At 38.0% G+C, this 19,889-nt stretch overlaps 1 protein-coding gene across 2 annotated transcripts in view; it reads right to left on the reverse strand.

The window, feature by feature from the left end:
- Positions 1–19,611, reverse strand: part of shot (dystonin-like protein short stop) — a 249,701-nt gene extending 230,090 nt beyond the window's left edge. For both annotated transcript variants that reach the window (XM_089736075.1, XM_089736073.1), the window contains exon 1: positions 19,453–19,611. The gene's annotated coding sequence lies outside the window, so the exon portion shown is untranslated. The remainder of the gene's footprint in view (positions 1–19,452) is intronic.
- Positions 19,612–19,889: the final 278 nt, after the last annotated feature.

A 19,889-nucleotide genomic window follows, 5' to 3' on the forward strand; every position in this document is an offset into this window, starting at 1 on the left:
GCATAAGCGACTCAAACATTACATAGATCATTTAGTCAGAATTTAATATTGCATTTGTTTAATTTATTGCGGTAAGGTGTGGTATACTTTTATTTTTGTTAATGACAACATTTAAAAAAAAACACATTTCTAAATTTGAATTTCGCGCGTTTTACTTCATCTTTCAATATTCGCGTGTGTATGTATGTACAGACGCTCGAAGTTCGTTGACCGAACGCCGGTGACCTTGCTATAAACACCATTACTAAGAATTCCTTTACACTACGAAATATCGGTTTCCTATTTACCCGCCAAGCTGGATTCACGTTTAAAACTACTTTCAGTCAACTTGCACGGCGCAGGTATTAAATAGAGAAATTAATTCCAATAGATCGTTACGTTTGATCGTAGCTTAGACTTGGAAACTGTAAATATTCTGCTTAGGTTAAATAGTTTGTTAGACAGCTGCTTGATGACCACTCAGATCAAGGTAGCCCATATATTGTATACGTAAGTTTAGAAAGGCAATTAACAGTTCCAATACATAACATATATTGGAACGAATTGAAATATAAAAACCATTGTCAACGAAATATAGCGATGATCGCTACTTTATTCAAATTATAGGCACGAAATAAAAATTCACAAAACACTTCACTTTTAATTCAAGTACAGATCTCGAACAAGTCTTGATTGAGTGGTTCATTTTTTTTTATTGACGGTTCATCTCTTAATATTTCGGTTAAAAAAAAAAAAAATTAACTTGTTTTTTTTTTTCTTTGCTACTAAACTAAAAATAAATTCTGTGTAGATAATCTGCGATGCACATTAATTTATTCGCGACTCTGTTCATTTAAATGGACCCTTTTTTGGAATAGAAAACGGCAATGAAATTAAAAATGACGTAATCAGTAGGTAGGTAGGGGGAACACGCACGCCAGACCAAGATTAAGCTTCAGTTGTCTTCGAATAAATGCTATAGCACCATTTAAATTAGGACGTACCATAAAAAAAGCGAGGCAATGACTCGTGCTAATTCACGAAATGCCTTACCAGTTGCGAATTTGCCTACCATTTAATTTAATAATAATAAATCTTGTAGGCAGCGGCTTGGCTCTGCCCCTGGCATTGCTGAAGTCCATGGGCGACGGTAACCACTCACCATCAGGTGGGCCGTATGCTCGTCTGCCTACAAGGGCTATAAAAAAAAATTTGTTCAATCAAAAAGCCATGTGTAAACCAAATACAGGCCTGTAAAATGAACATTCGCGTTTATTCTAATTTTATGTATAATTTAATTACAATTTGCCACGCACGGGGTAGGTACGCAAATGGTAGGAACGGAAGAGAGGGTTGTCATGAGCAATTCTTAAAATCAGCTAACTTAGTTAGGACTTAGCTGTTACCATTACAATTTTAAAATACAATTCTAATGTTAATTTTTTTTTAATGCTTAGATGGATGGACGCGCTCACAGCCCACCTGGTGCTAAGTGGTTACTGGAGCCCATATACATCTACAACGTAAATGCGTCACAGACCTTGAGATATAAGTTCTAAGGTCTGAAGTATAGTTACAACGGCTGCCCCGCCCTTCAAACCGAAACGCATTAATGCTTCACAGCAGAAATAGGCAGGGTGGTGGTACCTACCCGCGCGGACTCACAAGAGGTCCTACCACCAGTAAATGATTGATTGAACAAATCTATTGACGCCTCATTCATAAAAGTCTGGAGAGTAGTTTAAGGAGCTACGATGGAACATATACACATACAGGCACTGCCAAGAACACAGTCCCTTTTTAGTTTAACCGCGGTCGGCCAAAAGGATAACACAATTATTATTAAAACTTAACGAATTGCACAAGAGCGTACATCGCCTATAGCAATACGATGTATTAGCACAGAAGCTGAATGCATACAAATCTCATCCGGTCTCTAACCGACCGACCTTCGAGCGATATTCTGAATTCGAACGTGGGAACGAACCACAAAGAGACAATACTAAGGCAGGGTCCAGAGAACTGCGAACCAGTTTTATTAACGCCAGATAATAAGACTGCTATCTGTTTTGGGCTACTTTTTATTGTTGACGAAGGCGACTGTCTCTTGTATAATACCATAGCTCATTTAAAGACTTTTTTTTTAAAATATGGCAATAGACTTCTTGTGGCGTCCATTGTTGCCAGTTTCGAGTTTATAAAAATCTTCATTCATTAAATACATACATATTCTTGGTATTATCACCGTGTAATAATTCTGGTTTATTAAGTGTTTGGCATTTGTGAAAGTGCACAAATGTGGGATAATGAAACAAAGTCGCTTCTTGGGTTCTTCCAAAAATTTCACTGAAATCTCAGTAAATAACCACCACAATTTACTAAGAATTTATTTCATCGCATCGGATCTAATTTTATTTAATCGTATACCAATTGTTTTACGACTAAAATTAATCACTTTCTTGTCATTTCACTTCGTATAATTTTTCACATAACACAATATATATTTCAGCTAGGTCCGACCTAGGTCTTTTGACCGTTGCAATGCATATCCGATTATATCTCTGTTTCACTAGCTATAGCAAAACCTTGCATTTTTATATTTCAGCTAGGTTCGACCTAGGTCTTTTGACCGTTGCAATGCATATCCGATTATATCTCTGTTTCACTAGCTATAGCAAAACCTTGCATTTTTATATTTCAGCTAGGTTCGACCTAGGTCTTTTGACCGTTGCAATGCATATCCGATTATATCTCTGTTTTACTAGCTTAGCATAAACTTGCATTTTTATATTTCAGCTAGGTTCGACCTAGGTCTTTTGACCGTTGCAATGCATATCCGATTATATCTCTGTTTCACTAGCTATAGCAAAATCTTGCATTTTTATATTTCAGCTAGGTTCGACCTAGGTCTTTTGACCGTTGCAATGCATATCCGATTATATCTCTGTTTCACTAGCTATAGCAAAACCTTGCATTTTTATATTTCAGCTAGGTTCGACCTAGGTCTTTTGACCGTTGCAATGCATATCCGATTATATCTCTGTTTCACTAGCTATAGCAAAACCTTGCATTTTTATATTTCAGCTAGGTTCGACCTAGGTCTTTTGACCGTTGCAATGCATATCCGATTATATCTCTGTTTTACTAGCTTAGCATAAACTTGCATTTTTATATTTCAGCTAGGTTCGACCTAGGTCTTTTGACCGTTGCAATGCATATCCGATTATATCTCTTTCACTAGCTATAGCATCTAAACTTGCATTTCCGGATGAACCCTCACGCGCTAAAACCAGCTTTTGTTTTCTTTTGTTACTTCAGTAACAAAATCGATCATAGCCAATCTAGTAGTTAAAAGGGAATGGTAGTCAAAAAACACTACGAGCAAAATGCAAAGGCACCCACAACGAGATAATAAGCTTCAATTTCACTTAACAGCCACCAATCACCCTCTTCGAGCCGCGACTCAGGCTTCATAGCGGTAATGGGCAGGTGGCAAACTCGGGGTGGTTATAATGCGGTGCGTACCCTAAAACGATGCTTTTATTAAAAAGGTTTTTTTTAAAAACCAGCGAATAGGTAGGGACCTATTCGCTGGTAGCCTAAGGTCTATTACAGCTACGCGCGCACGAGAATTAAAAGTCACGCGTGATCTTTGTACGCGCGACCCATGGAGCAGCGTTCAAACCAATTACAGAGAAAAAAAACGAGAGCATTTACCAATCAATTGTACAGAGCGTATCTCGATTGGGGTACTCAAAACCGAAACGTCTGATGTTCAACTGTCTCCCTACAGAAATAAGCTTTAAGTTCTCCAATCGAAAGGTGCGGTTTCTTTTGAACCAATATTGAATACATGAGATATTGTTTTTGACGAATTAACAGGGCAATTGGGCAGTACAGTTTTGCAGAGTGGTTTGTTAATTGAAAGATTGCTTAACCACTAATTACGTTTCGTCGCGACGATTGACGTTTTTAAATGGTATATTTTAAATTGCGCTAGATGCTGAGCTTTGACTGCAGTCCTTGGACATCACAACGTGAACGTCACCGCCCCCCTCCCCCCCCCAATATCTCGGATTTTAAATTAAATATTCAAATCGGAACGTATGCTTCGCTATAAGAGTAGGTAGATCGGAGATACCGCTGCGGATTCACGAGCCGCCGTATAGAATGTTTTTATTTTTTTATAACTTATCTGGATGGACGAGCTCACGGCCCACCTGGTGTTAAGTGGTTACCAGAACCCATAGACATCTACAACGTAAATGCTGGTTACCAGAACCCATAGACATCTACAACGTAAATGCTGCCACCCAGATATGAGTTGTAAGGTCTCACTTTTAATAGTACAACGGCTACCCCGCCCTTCCAACGGCAGCTATTTCTGCCGTGAAGCAGTAAAGCGTTTCGGTAAAGCAGTAAAGGGTGGCGGTTACCTACCCTACCTACCTAATTACAGTGTAGTCTTCTGTCAGTATAGGCACCGGCTGACATGTACTCCTAGGAGCAAATACACTTGCTTAAAACAATATAATAATATTGAATCGTGTCTTATTTGAACTCGAGTTAAGAAGAAGCCATGTTTGATTTTAATGTTTACATGTAATCAATAGGTTTCTTGTGGAAATAAAGAAACTATAATACTACATGCTTAATTTCGATAACTCAACACAGCTAATATAAATGATACTAGTAATGTAAGCTGATATCAAAGCTACGGACATACATAAATCATGCAATAAATAATGTTCCTTAATTAGTTATTGTATATTCTTTTTTTATGTTTGAAGGATTACTGGTGGCCTGGAGGCCTCTCCAGTTTGACCAGGACAGGTGGCCGAGCAAACGCTCAGCCAGGAGGGGTGGAATTTGGTAACAGATGCCCGAGCGCCTTCGAAGGAGACCTAACAACTCAAGAGCAGCTGCTTCGCGAATGAATCTACTACCGGATCTGAATCGCAGCCCGGTGAGAAGATCCGGCGAGAAACTCAGCGGACTGATGCATAGGTTAGGTTGCACGTCGACATCTTTGTCGAGTTCGACGAGTATGTATATTCAATGATCCCATTACAATTATGTCTATAGGGACTGTAAGTATATATAATATACCTATTTACGTATGTAACTGGCTAATCTATACATATAAATAAAATTGGAGTGTCTGTTTGTAATATTGAAATAGCCTCTTTTTACTACATGCATAAGAATATATAAGGTACATACACCAAAATAACATTTTTTACAATTTTTGTCTGTCTGTCTGTCTGTTTGTTCCGGCTAATCTCTGGAACGGTTGGACCGATTTTGACTTTCACTGATAGGTAGCTGATAATATAAGGAGTAACTTAGGCTACTTTTTTAGATTAGCTTCGTCCTGCGGCTTCACCCGCGGTACGACAATAACCGTAGGTAACATCGCGGGACTCAGCTATGAATAATAAAATTTAATGTTCCGAAGCGAAGCGAGGGCGGGTCGCTAGTCTATAATACACAGACTAAGAGTTATTATATTTAAAAACAGGGTATTTGTTTTTGTTTCAGTAATATGATCGCCTTCAGATCTCGTCGAAAGCGTCCGACGTCTAAGTTCAAAAACCTCAAAATATTAATCCGCGAACGATATCAAGTAACATATTAATTAAATGTTCAATCGATTATCATCTTTATTGCGAAATAAAATAAGAGCTACGTCGTTCATTAATTCGAACAGAGTATGAACGAAGATGTGAGTGGTGTGAGAATAAAGGTTCAGTACAGTTTTATTATTTCCTTATAATTGTTATTTATTGCCTTTTTTGACGTCAATTTTATTTTCTACGACAACTCACAAAAATACGCAAAACTTTATTCAAGATACTTAACTTACAATGTTATTTAAGAACCTAATGGAAATGATCAGTTTAAAATTTAAAACGTCATAGCTAGATAGAAGCCAGCATAAAATCTCAGAATGAAGTATTATGATGTTCTAGTATCTTATGAATACCATCAACTTTGATGGCAGGCGTTTGATATCTGAAAATATTTACATTATCTGATTAGAATGGAAAAAAAACCGGAGTGTCAACAAAATTTAAAACCAATTTATTAATAATTTGTGAAATTACTAATGCTAGGGTACATTCTGAGCCTGAACTTCTGAATCCATTCTGCCTATTTCCAACAACAAAACGTCGAGACAATTAAGACCCACATATTTACCGCAGTAAAAAAAACAATTCACTTTCTTTAACGATTTAGACAAACATTAGAAAACAATTTTAGTTCTATTATTCTAGTATTCACCCAATGATCGAAGTTCCACCATAACGACTGAGAAATTGCGATTTAGATGCATTTTACGTATTATTTGTAACACTCTGTTTTTATCAATATTATATCGGAAATTGATTTTTGTCAGCCCTAATACAAAATAAAAAACTCTTCAAAAACAGAAGCCAAAATGGTAGGTAGTTTTTTTTATTACATAGATGGGTGCACGAGCTCACAGCCCACCTGGTTACGTGGTTACTGGAGCCCATAGACATCTACAACGTAAGTGCGCCACCCACCTTGAGATATGAGTTCAAAGGTCTCAAGTATGGTTACAACGGCTGCCCCACCCTTCAAACCAAAACGCATTACTGCTTCACGGCAGAAATAGGCAGGGTGGTGGTACCTACCCGCGCGGACTCACAAAAGGTCCTACCACTAGTTATGTCTTTGTTACTACTAGATACACAACATTAGGTCCTCAATTACCGCCATTATCGTTCTATTATTATATTAACCAACGACATATTAATGACGCATTCCACCGATAAATCATTATTATATTTGTTTCCTTATAAACATTCATGTGTATAATTGAAAGTCGTAAATCGATTTGAATTATCAATTTACTTCACATTAAGATTATATCGGTTTGTACCTAGGTTATTTTTTTTTCACATGTGCATATAAGTAGGTCGGCTTTCTGCGAAGAGCGCTTTTATGCAAAAATAACTGCTACCCCATCCTTCAAACTGAATATCACGAGATTTTAAGGGTTTTTGAAGTGAAAACTTCTTTAGAATCGTTGTGATTTCAAACCGGATGCAACGGAAAAAACAACAGGTAAGAGACACAAATACAAAAATGTGTAGGATGAAGCCAGCAAAGAATGAGACAGAAATATACATACTATTTAATACAGCGCCATCTGTGAGATTTTTTAATACTAACGTGTGTATGAAAGCTCTTGTAGTGAATTTTAATTTAGGATTAAGTATACGTGAAATTAAAATATCAATTCACAGAGGGCGCTACCTTATAATTATTTACTAATAACAAAATTTTACATATACTTAAGACGTTTAGGATAATTGTATTTTAATTTTGGAAGGTTTCACTTCTACCACGTGAGAATTGCACACATTTTGTTTTTTTTTATTGCTTAGATGGGTGGACTAGCTCACAGCCCACCTGGTGTTAAGCTCATAGACATCTAACGTAAATGCGCCACCCACCTTGAGATATAAGTTCTGAGGTCTCAGTATAGTTACAACGGCTGCTCGAACCTTCAAACCGAACAGCATTACTGCTTCACGGCAAAAATAGCCGGGGTGGTGGTACCTACCCGAGCGAACTCACAGGAGCTCCTACAACTAGTAGTAGGTACCTACCTGATTATGTGAGATTTTTACCCACAGTCGAAGATTATAAACGGTTTTTCGGTCCCCATTCATGATCGCGCGGAACCCCAAAAAACAATCCATGAGACTCGTGCGAAATAAATTAAATTTCCCAAGACGAATGACCCATTGTGCGTGATAAAACCAAGTTTCGAGTCTACGGTCTCCGTGACCAGTGACCGCGTTAACCGTTAACTGACATTACTCATGTATACTTCTGGTGTCACTGTCTGTAGACTGGTGGTCACTGGTGGTCACTGTCCCCTAATATTCGGATGGTGACCATCGCTTACAGTGCAAATATTAACGTGATTAATTAATCTTTGTGCGAAGTCTTTATTGATAATAATGCTAAGCAAACCATGGTCTAGTCGGTATGAAGTTAGATGTACTCATGATACGACTAGACTTAGACAATATCAGTTTCCAGTGTTTCTAAATAAAATGGCTGTCAAAGTCAGGCTCACAAATTTTATTCATTTATTTAATTAGGAGCCAGACAAAAAAAAAAGGTGGCACATATCTCAACTTAGCAATTATGTAATCCGATTTAAAGTGTAGGATGAGAGCAAAGATACTATTGAAATTTAGTGATAAACAGATTCAAAGATGGCGGCGTTTCCGTGTATCATTCGATTCACATAGCACCTTCCCTATTTGTTTTTCAAAGAAATCACGCGTGCCTGTTGTAATGGTTAGCACCACGATATACTATAATCAACTTCATGTCTTAACGTGGGTGGCGACAGCAAAAGCTAGCTCGGAATGCGTATTCAATTAAACAACAATATAAAAGACAAAATAGCAATCGAATAATAGTAAAGAATACGATTTGAGTGACACTATTACGCGCGAAACAAAACTAATCGTTATTGATGTGGCAAGCTTCCAAAATGGAATATAAATTTGAATTCGGCGGGAAACATACTATTGTAATAAACTAGCTGACCCGGCAGACTTCGTAGTGCCTCGATCAATAAATAAAAGACCTAAACTTTTGTATAAAATAAACTTAAAACAAACAAAAGGAACCCGTCCGACGGGGGACACATCAAAGGAAAAACAAAATTTGTATTTTTATTTAATTCCGAGCATTTTCATATCTTTTAAACCTTCTCTGGACTTCCACAAATAATTCAAGACCAAAATTAGCCAAATCGGTCCGGCCGTTCTCGAGTTTTAGCGAGACTAACGACTAACAGCAATTCTTTTTTATTTATATCATTATATATATTTATATAGATATCAACATTAACAAACGCAAAGGGTTTCACTTGTGAAGGTTCGAATAAAATCGATTTTTCGAATTAGTCGTTTAATAACTAAACAAACAACGATCGAAGAGATCGAATATTAACACAAATCAGCAGCCGAAGACATTCGTGGAACGCGCATTCCGACCGGTACCGGTTCCGCGTTAACGGTACACCGCGAACTACATCATCTAAAGATGTACTAGCTCTCTTTAGTCACTTAGTGATTGGATGCGGCAAATCAAACGCCGAAATAAATAATCGATATGAATTCATTCGAACGAACAAGAACGAAGATTCGATAGCTTCGGATCACGCATGCTACAAACGATCTAAATTCAATCGACTAAACTTAACTGACTAACTAAACTTAATTGACTACAATTAACTATACTTGAGACCTTAGAACTTATATCTCAAGGTGGGTGGCGCATTTAAGTCGTAGATGTCTATGGCTCCAGTAACCACTTCACACCAGGTGGGCCGTGAGCTCGTCCACCCATCTATACTAATATTATAATCTATACTAATATTATAAAGAGGAAAGATTTGTTTGTTTGTTTGTTTCGAATAGGCTCCGAAACTACTGGACCGATTTGAAAAATTATTTTTCCATTAGAAGCCGACATTGTCCCTGATGAACATAGGCTACTTTTTTTAATTTTTTTTTAATTTTTTTTTTTTTTGTTTCATTTGTGTTTTAATGTTTCCGAAGCGAAGCGAGGGCGGGTCGCTAGTCTTAGTAATAAAAATAAAGTAGGAATATAACTACATAGCGCTGCGTTTACATAATCAAAAGTGTCGCAAAGGTGTCAAAACAAAAAGAAATACCCACAGACTATCCTATGAGTTTGACATTAGAAAAATAATGTGTTCAAAAGTCGTGTTGGCGTCAGAAAACCCAGTGAATTGAGCAATGACATAATTCTAATGGATCTGAAGGTGTGTTATATGTACATACATATTTCAACAATTTAAAATGACTTTGTTCAATAATGTACAAAGCTAAAAAGTATTGCGTTATTTCATCTTAAAAATGTAGATTTTTTTTATTACTATATAGTTTATTTTGTTTTTTGTTTATGTCGATACTTATTGTAAAAGTAACGAATTATTATCAAGTAAGCAATTTTTTTTTTTATATAAAAGAACGTCTTCTTAATCACTACATAGTATAAAACAAAGTCACTTTCTCTGTCCCTATATCTGTCTGTCTCTATGTATGCTTAAATCTTTAAAACTACGCAACGGATTTTGATGCGTTTTTTTTTAATAGATAGAGTGATTGAAGAGGAAGGTTTATATCTATAATAACATCCATTAAATAGTGGACAAATCAATAATAAATTACAGTTTCCGAAGCGAAGCGAGGGCGGGTCGCTAGTGACGTATATAGGACATTTATTAACAAACATTTATTTTCAGTTTAAAAACGCTTTTCAAGTTTGTCGAAATCGAAATTTCAATATAAAAAATTGATTACGAACAATTCATAGCGGAACATTTGAATCTTTGCAACTCATTGTCTAATACACCTTTCACCGAACCGTCCCGTTGTGCATTGCTCGTTCTACAGCTGGCGGCGATGAAAGTATCCCCACTAAACCAGTAATCGAAGGCGTTCAAATCCGTATCGTACGTTAAAATGATCATTACCGATGTGGTATTTCCTAAGTGGATTTAATTTAGGAAAACGTTTTGACTATTTGTATTACTTCGGTGACTTGTTTAAACGATGACTATACATACATACATGACTATCTATACTTAATATATAAATCTACAGTGGTTTTTACGGATGTTCCGTTATAACTACTGAACCATGTATCCGATTGACTTGAAACTTGGTATCCATGTAGAAAATACATGTAGTTAATGGATAGGCTAATATTTATATGAGTGTTGGATTCCCTACACCAGTTGCGGGGGCGTTAATGATGAGAATTATTTGTGGAGGTGAGAAATAATAATGTTACTTTAAATGCCAAGCGAAGCGGACGGGTACAGCTAGTTATGTATAAAGAGAACGAATCCGAGTTCAGTCTAGTCATTTTTCTGTCGAATCTACTCAGATTTTTGCCTTATAATTGCTTTATTTTTTTAGTTTTTGAGCGAATACAATTGTTGACGGCTAGAAAACGACGTATTGGTGTAGTCTACGAAGCACAACTCTTGCTAGGGCTAGTGTTAGCAAATTTTCTGAGGTTGAGCCCGTGGACTCCCCTACCCGTCCGGGCGTAGCTGGAATAACCCCCTAGGCTACCAGCCAATAGGTAGGGAAAAAAAGTATTGATGTAACCCTTGTCCTGATGTGGAGCAAATGACGTTTGATCTTAAATCTAAATCACGCAATTATATTTCCACTCGAAGCCGCTACTATTGACAGAGTACTCATTTTCTCAACATTATAACACAAAAGTGAATGCTGTGAAAATGTTTGGATAGTTCTCGAACTTTCTTTGTAATGGAAACACTACATGAATGACATTTCAGTACGGGCTCATAAAGACTCGCATCCAGGGCCGTAAAATATGCTCAAAAAAAAAGACATTTCAGTACTCGAGCAGTTCTCATAGTTATCGTACAGTAATGGAATATTGAATTTGACATTTAATTAATTAACGCCTTTATATCAGTATCGCATCGACTCTGTCAAATCTCGCTTAACGAAGAACATGTCGTAATTAGATATGTGAGATTCGAAAGCCTGATAGCGGTGGGTAGCGTGTGACGAAAATAGTATTTGTAAAAGTACTGTCAACGATTATTTTTTTCCGAAAAAAAAAAAAAAAGTTGATGTGAATATCGTTACAAAACGAATGTTGCCAAGGTAGAAATTATTTACTTTATCTCTAATAGATAACATACAGATCGATCAAACAATCATGGCTTCCGTTAATCATTAATTTATTTCTGTTATGTGCAGTCTTCTGTAATTTTTTTTCATAATTACAATGGAATATAGTATCAGAGTTTTTTTTAAATAAAAATACGATTCTTTTTTTAAACGGTGCTCGAAAAGGGATCCATTTGGTAGAGCCTGGCCGTGTCTCCAGCATTGTCATCAAGGCAATAACTTAAGACAGAATTCATGATGTTTGACATTACGTGGATCGATTACTTGTAACAACAGTAAATGCTTCATCAGAATTCAGCATTGCTCAATTGCATTTTTTGTTTCCCAGGACGGGCAAACGGATCAATCACAAAGCCGCCGCCAACGTGTAATCCAACGTTTTCAAATTATTTTCGCTTCAAAACCCGCGGTGTCGTAAAGACCTTGAGAACGGAACAAAACCTCCATTGTGAATCTCAACTGTCATATAAAACACGACGCGAAACGAATCGGGTTACTGTTTTATTTTTTTGTTTTTTTGTTGTTATTATTATATGAAATATGAAAAGTATTCGTACGTGGAAGTCGACATGGCTGATTCAGTTAGAGATTTTTCCAATTTGGAGCATTCCTAGTATTATTGCTGATCTAGTACGATCGGAGTCACAGGAGTCTGTGTTCCGAATATAGGGTTAGCAGCGAAGAGAAAATTTCTCACTAGAAATGACTCATCATCAATATTTCACTAGCTAAGAAATACAGGTACCAACTTTTTTTTATTGCTTAGATGTGTGGACGAGCTCACAGCCCACCTGGTGTTAAGTGGTTACTGGAGCCCATAGACATCTACAACGTAAATGCGTCACACACCTTGAGATATAGTTCTAAGGTCTCAGTATAGTCACAACGGCTGCCCCACCCTTCAAACCGAAACGCATTACTGCTTCACGGCAGAAATAGGCGGGGCGGTGGTACCTACCCGTGCGGACTCACAAGAGGTCCTACCACCAGTAATAAAATGCTCGTCTACTAAGGTCGTTTTTGTAGTTTTTAGCGGAAGGGTAGGTAAGTTCACGGGCTCAGCTTGGGAATTCGCTAACATTAGCCCTAGCAATAGTACTTCCTAGAATCTACCACTGAATTCGCAACCCACTGAGACGATCCGGCGACAATCTCAGTGGGCTGAGAGTTAACTAAGCCGATTAAAAATGGCCCGAACGAAATTTGGGAAATATGATCAATCTGTTTTTAGCAGGTTTTTTTTTTTTCCACAGGAGAAAATCGCCGGATCCCCACCCGCGCGGCAGGTGGGGTATGTGGGAGTTGAACCCACTAAAAACTCCTGCCGCTCACAACATTACATCCATCCCACCGTCCCACGGACGCCGGACCGGTGGCCGCCAGCGACACGACCACCGGTTCCCTCGTTCAGCGGGCCGAGAGCCCGCTTTGATGGCGCCGCGTTACACCTTCCCCCAGAGCGGTCGGGGGAACGCGGTCTACCATCACCCGGCTTCCTATTGCGGGTGAGCGTGCCAAGCACGCCACCCCACGTCTGGGTCTCTCCCCGCACAAAACGGGTGGGACCCCTAGCTCTTAGGGTTTTTAGCAGGTAACAGAAGTTAATGAAAATAACGAGATATCATTAAATAAAATTATTATGAGAAATCAACTGAGACACTTTAACAAAACTCTTGGAAGTCGTCGTGGCCTAAAGGATAAGACGTCCGGTGCATTCGTATGTAACGATGCACCGGTGTTCGAATCCCGCAGGCGGGTACCAATTTTTCTAATGAAATACGTACTTAACAAATGTTCACGATTGATTGATGATTTCCACGGTGAAGGAATAACATCGTGTAATAAAAATCAAAGCCGCAAAATTATAATTTGCGTAATTACTTGTAGGTAGGACCTCTTGTGAGTCCGCACGGGTAGGTACCACCACCCTGCCTATTTCTGCCGTGAAGCAGTAATGCGCTTCGGTTTGAAGGGTGGGGCAGCCGTTGTGACTATTCTGAGTGAGACCTTAGAACTTATATCTCAAAGTGTGTGGCGCATTTACGTTGTAGATGTGTAGCTGTGAGCTCGTCCACACATAAGCAAAAACTCCTTTTAGCCTATCAACTATACCGATATCCGGTGGTAGACTCTGCGAAGCACTGGTACCTCGCATAAACAAAAACAAGCGAATTGAGAACCAACCTTTTGGTTTTTTTTTAAATCAGTTTAACCTCTTCAGAGACATTGACATATACCTTTAGTATTTTATTATTATTTAAGTATATATTAACTACACGCTAAATGGCTATAGTAGATGTTGACATGTTTTTTGTTAAATAAAAATTTCTCTACCTATGTTTTTTTTTTTTTACTTATTCAATTGTTTTGAATATAAAAACCACGCGAGGAGTTTACATCTCGCCACAATTACATTACGTATCTGCCATTGAATAAACGTAACCGAAACAAATCGTCAAAAATCACGTAAATTTTATAATAAGCATAATCTGACATCATTTACTCAAACATGACGATTATAAATAACGCATAGCATCATTCTGTTACGTCAAACGTACCGAAGCAATACGAGCTTATCAGACGGCCGATGACAGTTGTCGATAAGCGATAACGTGCTAGTGAACGTAGAATCCACCAAACCGAATGTCCTTTTGATAATCTATACCTATATATATAAAAGAAAGTCGTGTTAGTTACACTATTTATAACTCAAGAATGGCTGAACTGATTTGGCTGAAAATTGGTGAGGAGGTAGCTTAGAACCAGGAGAAGGACATAGGAGACTTTTTATCACGTTCCCATTGGGACGTGCCATAAAACGTGGTATAACAAAACGCAACTGACAGCTAAACGTAATGTGGCGTTTATGAACGCACATTTTTATGATGCGTAAGCCGGAACGCACGAGATGTAGGAAAAAAATATAGTCTGTGACACGGGACCTTTATACCGCCGAAAATTTAAAACGTAAAAATAATTTATAATGTGCTTATTAACTAATATAATATAATTACTTAGAATTGTTTATGTCGCTACAACAATCAAATTTATATTGTTTCAACTGTGGTGTTAATTACATAAAACACGACTTTACGGCGAAATAAAGAAGGGACTCTATATGAACTCCCTTAGTAATATATTCTATGGTTAAATAAAGTAGAATTTTGAAGTTGACGTGTTTAAAACAAACTGCGTGGTGGAACAAAGTTCGCCGGGTCCGCTAGTAAATCCAATAAACGAACTATACAATCTAATCACACGGTTTCATTAACGTTTTGTTTTAAACTGTACTTAGACGTGGCGGATACATTGTTTTTTTTTATGATTGAAGGATTACTAGTGGCCCGGAGGCTTTTCCAGTTTCACTATGACAGGTGGGCGAGCAAAGGCTCAGCCAGGAGGGGTGGGATTTGCTAACAGCTGCCCGAGCGCCTCCGAAGGAGATCTAGCAACTCAAGAGCAGCTGCTTCGCGAATGAATCTACTACCGGATCGGAGTCGCGACCCGCTGAGAAGATCCGGCGTGATAATCAGCGGGCTGATGCATGGATGAGGTTGCACGGTACGGTTACCGAGCTCTCTAAACCTACTCCTATTGTTAGAGCTGAAGGCGTCTAATGCAAAGGTTATTAAATTATTGGGTCTGATGGATCTGTAAGGACGTGCGGATACATTGGTTTACAACAGGAAATATTTTTATATCAATTCCGCCCGCGGTTGCGATTAAACACGAAATTGGATATTTTGATACCGCAACTGGTTGGTTGTATGGGGGCGTTATTTTGGCTGCTTCACGAAAATTATTAGAAAATATTTTTTTGTAGAGAACCAGATGATTCAGAGCTTATGGACATAGAAGCATCAATACTGCCGTCAACCTTGACCGCCATCTAGGTTGTTATTGACCCACGTCAATGACATTTAGACAAGAACGGGTGAAGGAATAAGCAAGACTATTACTGACCCGAGTGGATTGGCAAGATCTATGTATGAATAGTCTCCAAGAGCGAATAGGAAATAAGGTAAGATATATTTAATTAGGATTGGGTGACTTTGGAATCGACAATAGCAAGAAAATCGCAGACCAATCGCAAATTCTATACCTTCTGTATACAAGACAGACTGTCACTTCAGAATCTAGGATTTAGTATATCGGTTTTTGCAATTCGTAGGCATAATTAAAATTTCCTTTAAGGTTTTATCTCGCATTATTCATCTTCATTCAGTAATTTCTAACATTTCGAATATTTTACTCTCTCATGTGGTCACAAATGATTAAGCTGTTGTTTCATCTACAATTTAGAGTTTGTTCTCGAATCTTCGTTTACTGTGTGAAGTGGACAACAGTAGGTAGTCGATCATGAAACTGGTAATACAAATCAAACCAATACGATGACCATTACTTTATAAGAATTTTACATTCATTGAAGGCGCGTCAGTGAGGCTTTAGATAACTGCTATTCATGTTAAGGGTCAGAACGAGGCGAGGATTTTATTTATTTATTTTTTATTGCTTAGATATGTTGACGAGCTCACAGCCCACCTGGTGTTAAGTGGTTACCGGAGCCCATAGACACCTACAACGGAAATGCGCCACTCACCTTGAGATACAAGTTCTAAGGTTTCAGTATAGTTACGACGGCTGCCCCACCCTTCAAACCGAAACGCATTACTGCTTCACGGCAGAAATAGCCCGGGTGGTGGTACCTACCCGTGCGGACTCACAAGAGGTCCTACCACCAGTAAATTACATTCATTGAAGTCGCGTCAGTGAGGCTTTACATGAAACTGCTATTCATGTTAAGGGTCAGTACGAGGCGAGGATGTACTCTCGTTAACAAGCAATGGTTATGCCATCGATAAACATTCGTCTTCCAGCACGTTGAATATAAAACTTCATTGTGTTCAATCGAATGGCCGTAACGAGAGAGCATAACAAACAAAGTCGATTTCATATTTACCTTAATAATAAGGACTGTTGATTTTCGATGTACGGGTTTTATGCTTAGGGACAATAGGGACTGCTTAGAAGTCTGGGCGAGTGGTGGTAATCACGTGGTGCTGTCCATGGGCTCCAATAACTAAGGCCGTAACGAGAGAACAGAACAAAGTCGCTTTCACATTTACCTTATTAATAAGGACTGTTGATTTTCGAATTACGGGTTTTGTGCTTAGGGACAACAGGGACTGTTTAGAAGTCTGGGCGAGTGGTGGTAATCACGTGGTGCTGTCCATGGGCTCCAATAACTAAGGCCGTAACGAGAGAACAGAATAAACAAAGTCGCTTTCACATTTACCTTATGAATAAGGATTGTTGATTTTCGATTTACGGGTTTTATGTTTAAGGACAATAGGGACTGCTTAGAAGTCTGGGCTAGTGGTGGTAATCACGTTGCTGTCTATGGGCTCCAATAACTAAGACCAAGTGAGGCGAGAGCTGATTGACCGATGCAATAAAAAATGAGACTATTAATTAAAATTCGATTTGGAAAACTTATGGGTTTCGTAACAGGTTCTAGATACGTATTATACGTATATTGTGAATGATATGTGAGACGCGCGGGTTTTAATAAACTGTAAATTATGAACGAAATTAGTTCAACTTTGAAGTCGTCGTGGCCTAAAGGATAAGACGTCCGGTGCATTCGGATCTAGCGATGCACCATGTTCGAATCCCGAGGCGGGTACCAATTTTTCTAATGAAATACGTACTTAGCAATTGTTCACGATTGACTTCCTCGATGAAGAAATAACATCGTGTAATAAAAATCAAACCCGCAAAATTATAATTTGGGTAATTACTGGTGGCAGGACCTCTTGTGAGTCCGCACGGGTAGGTACCACCGCCCCGCCTATTTCTGCCGTGAAGCAGTAATGCGTTTCGGTTTGAAGGGTGGGGCAGCCGTTGTAACTATACTGAGACCTTAGAACTTATATCTCAAGGTGGGTGGCGCATTTACGTTATAAATGTCTATGGGCTCCAGTAACCACTTAATATCAGGGGGGCTGTGAGCTCGTCCACCCAACTAAGCAATCAAAAAAAAAAAATTATCCATAGATAGTTCATGCTGTTTCTCTAAAACCATCTCACCTCTTCCCGCGGGTTTGGTATATACGACTATAAGATTCCCCAGAGAATGGACAGCAGTCTTCTCCGTGTACACAAGCGTACATATAAATAATAAATAGTGACTAACACAAACAGTAATTGAAACAAAACTAACATTGTAACTTTATGTGTGTCTGGTATAAGACCTTAAATGATTTTGTGGCATTTAATGTTGGAAACTGTGAACTTGTTTTTGATAGATTATTTAAAAAAAAAATACGATAGCGAATAGGCATTTAGGGGTGGCGATTTATATCCCGCATGCTCTTACCAAGCCTATTGCTGCCGCGATATCATAATATGTTACAGTTTGAAGAATGCGACATTCACGTCGCAAGGTTAGTAGTGGTTTTTAACATTTCAGCAATTGCAACATTAACTTTGAGAGCCACATAAGATTCAGTGATACGGAGTGTTTTAGAGATACTCTTTTTCGCTTACGTGTTCCTAATGTCAAACTTACTCTGTGCTCATCGTGGTTAATTAGATGAATAATAATTGTGAATGACTAAAAACACTTTATTTGGCAAAAATTTAACTACAACTAAAACTAAATTAAAACTAACCTAATATTGTTCCCAAATAAATCAGTGCTTCACGCCAAATGACATATCATTTATCTTAATTGAAATTATCCGGATTTTATTTTGTTCAATGAATGATGTCAGACATAAAATGATATAACCATCGTGTGTAGACAAAGTTTTAGCATTCCATATATTAAGGTAAACACGTCTTCATGTATATTTACATAAATATATTTTTGTGGTCCAATGGAATCCGGAAATCGCTCAATAACGTTTGGACAGTTGTCTTTACTGCCCATTTTAACACGACTCGTATTAAATATAAGCCCGAATCGAGAACCTTCTCTATTTTCAAATCGGCTAAAACAATATAGTAGATGAATAATTTAAATAGAGAATAACGTTAATTAACGGAGTTGGGTCAGTTTGAAAGTTTGTTCGAATTTAAATTTTGTTTAGGCTAAGTACGCGATCGATCGAAATTTAAATATTAGTTTTTTTTTTTAAATGTAGGTAAGATTTTCGCATGCCCTGAAATAGCAGTGAGCCAATTTATATTATAATAATGTTGTTATTACTTAGTTGGCTGTAGATAAGCCTGAACTTGACCTAACATTGGCAGTAATTTTTCCTTGTAACGATTAAAATATTGTCATTTTAAATAGCCATATAAAAATATCAATAACGTTTATAACCTGACATAATATGGAAGAAGAAATCACTCTGAGTCACACGGACTTTTCAAATATCACAGCAGTAATTTTTTAACGGTCAATAGCAAGGACACGCTTTCGAGTTTTAGGCCATCCCAATTCTTAACCATAACCCAGTTTAAAATTAAAATAGCATAGACAAACGAACGTGCAGCCTCGAGGACGCATTATCACGATAAATGCAAATATCCGATAATTATTTTGCAATTTACATCACCTCTGGAGCCGGCTACCTAGATGGCAAACACTGGCGTTTAAAAAAAAAAAAAGAAAACAACAACCTCCAATATACCAAAAACCCGTTCCACAATTTGAATATCGTAAAAAAGAACGCGTAAAACACTATCACAAAATGGCACGTACACATTTATTTTTGATTTAATAAACAGCCCGGTGTCTGATACGGTCGGGATGGGTAGCGCGGGATAGTAGCGGACACGTTACCGCGACGCCGTGCATCGGCCAACTGAGCTGGCGGCTGATCCGAGGCTAGCAAATTGTCAAACTGGATTGGCTTATCGCCGCCCGGTGCGAGTGAGCGTGCGATGTTGTAACTAAAGGCTTCAATGGATAAATGACTCAGTATCGAGTGGGATGGAAAATGTATTTTAACTTTTTTTTTTTAAGTAATAAGACCGTCAAGGACAATGACAACTGTCGCTTAACTAACCTCTTTCTTAATGCTACCAATTATGACTTAAACATTAAGACGTGGGTACCGGTTGCTTTTGGGTACTTTTTTTTTAATCACGCAATGGATCGTTTCCAATTTTGCAAAAGTAATGATTTCATGAATTTAA

Source organism: Bombyx mandarina, chromosome 20, assembly GCF_030267445.1.
Source record: "Bombyx mandarina strain Sakado chromosome 20, ASM3026744v2".
NCBI lineage: Eukaryota > Metazoa > Arthropoda > Insecta > Lepidoptera > Bombycidae > Bombyx > Bombyx mandarina.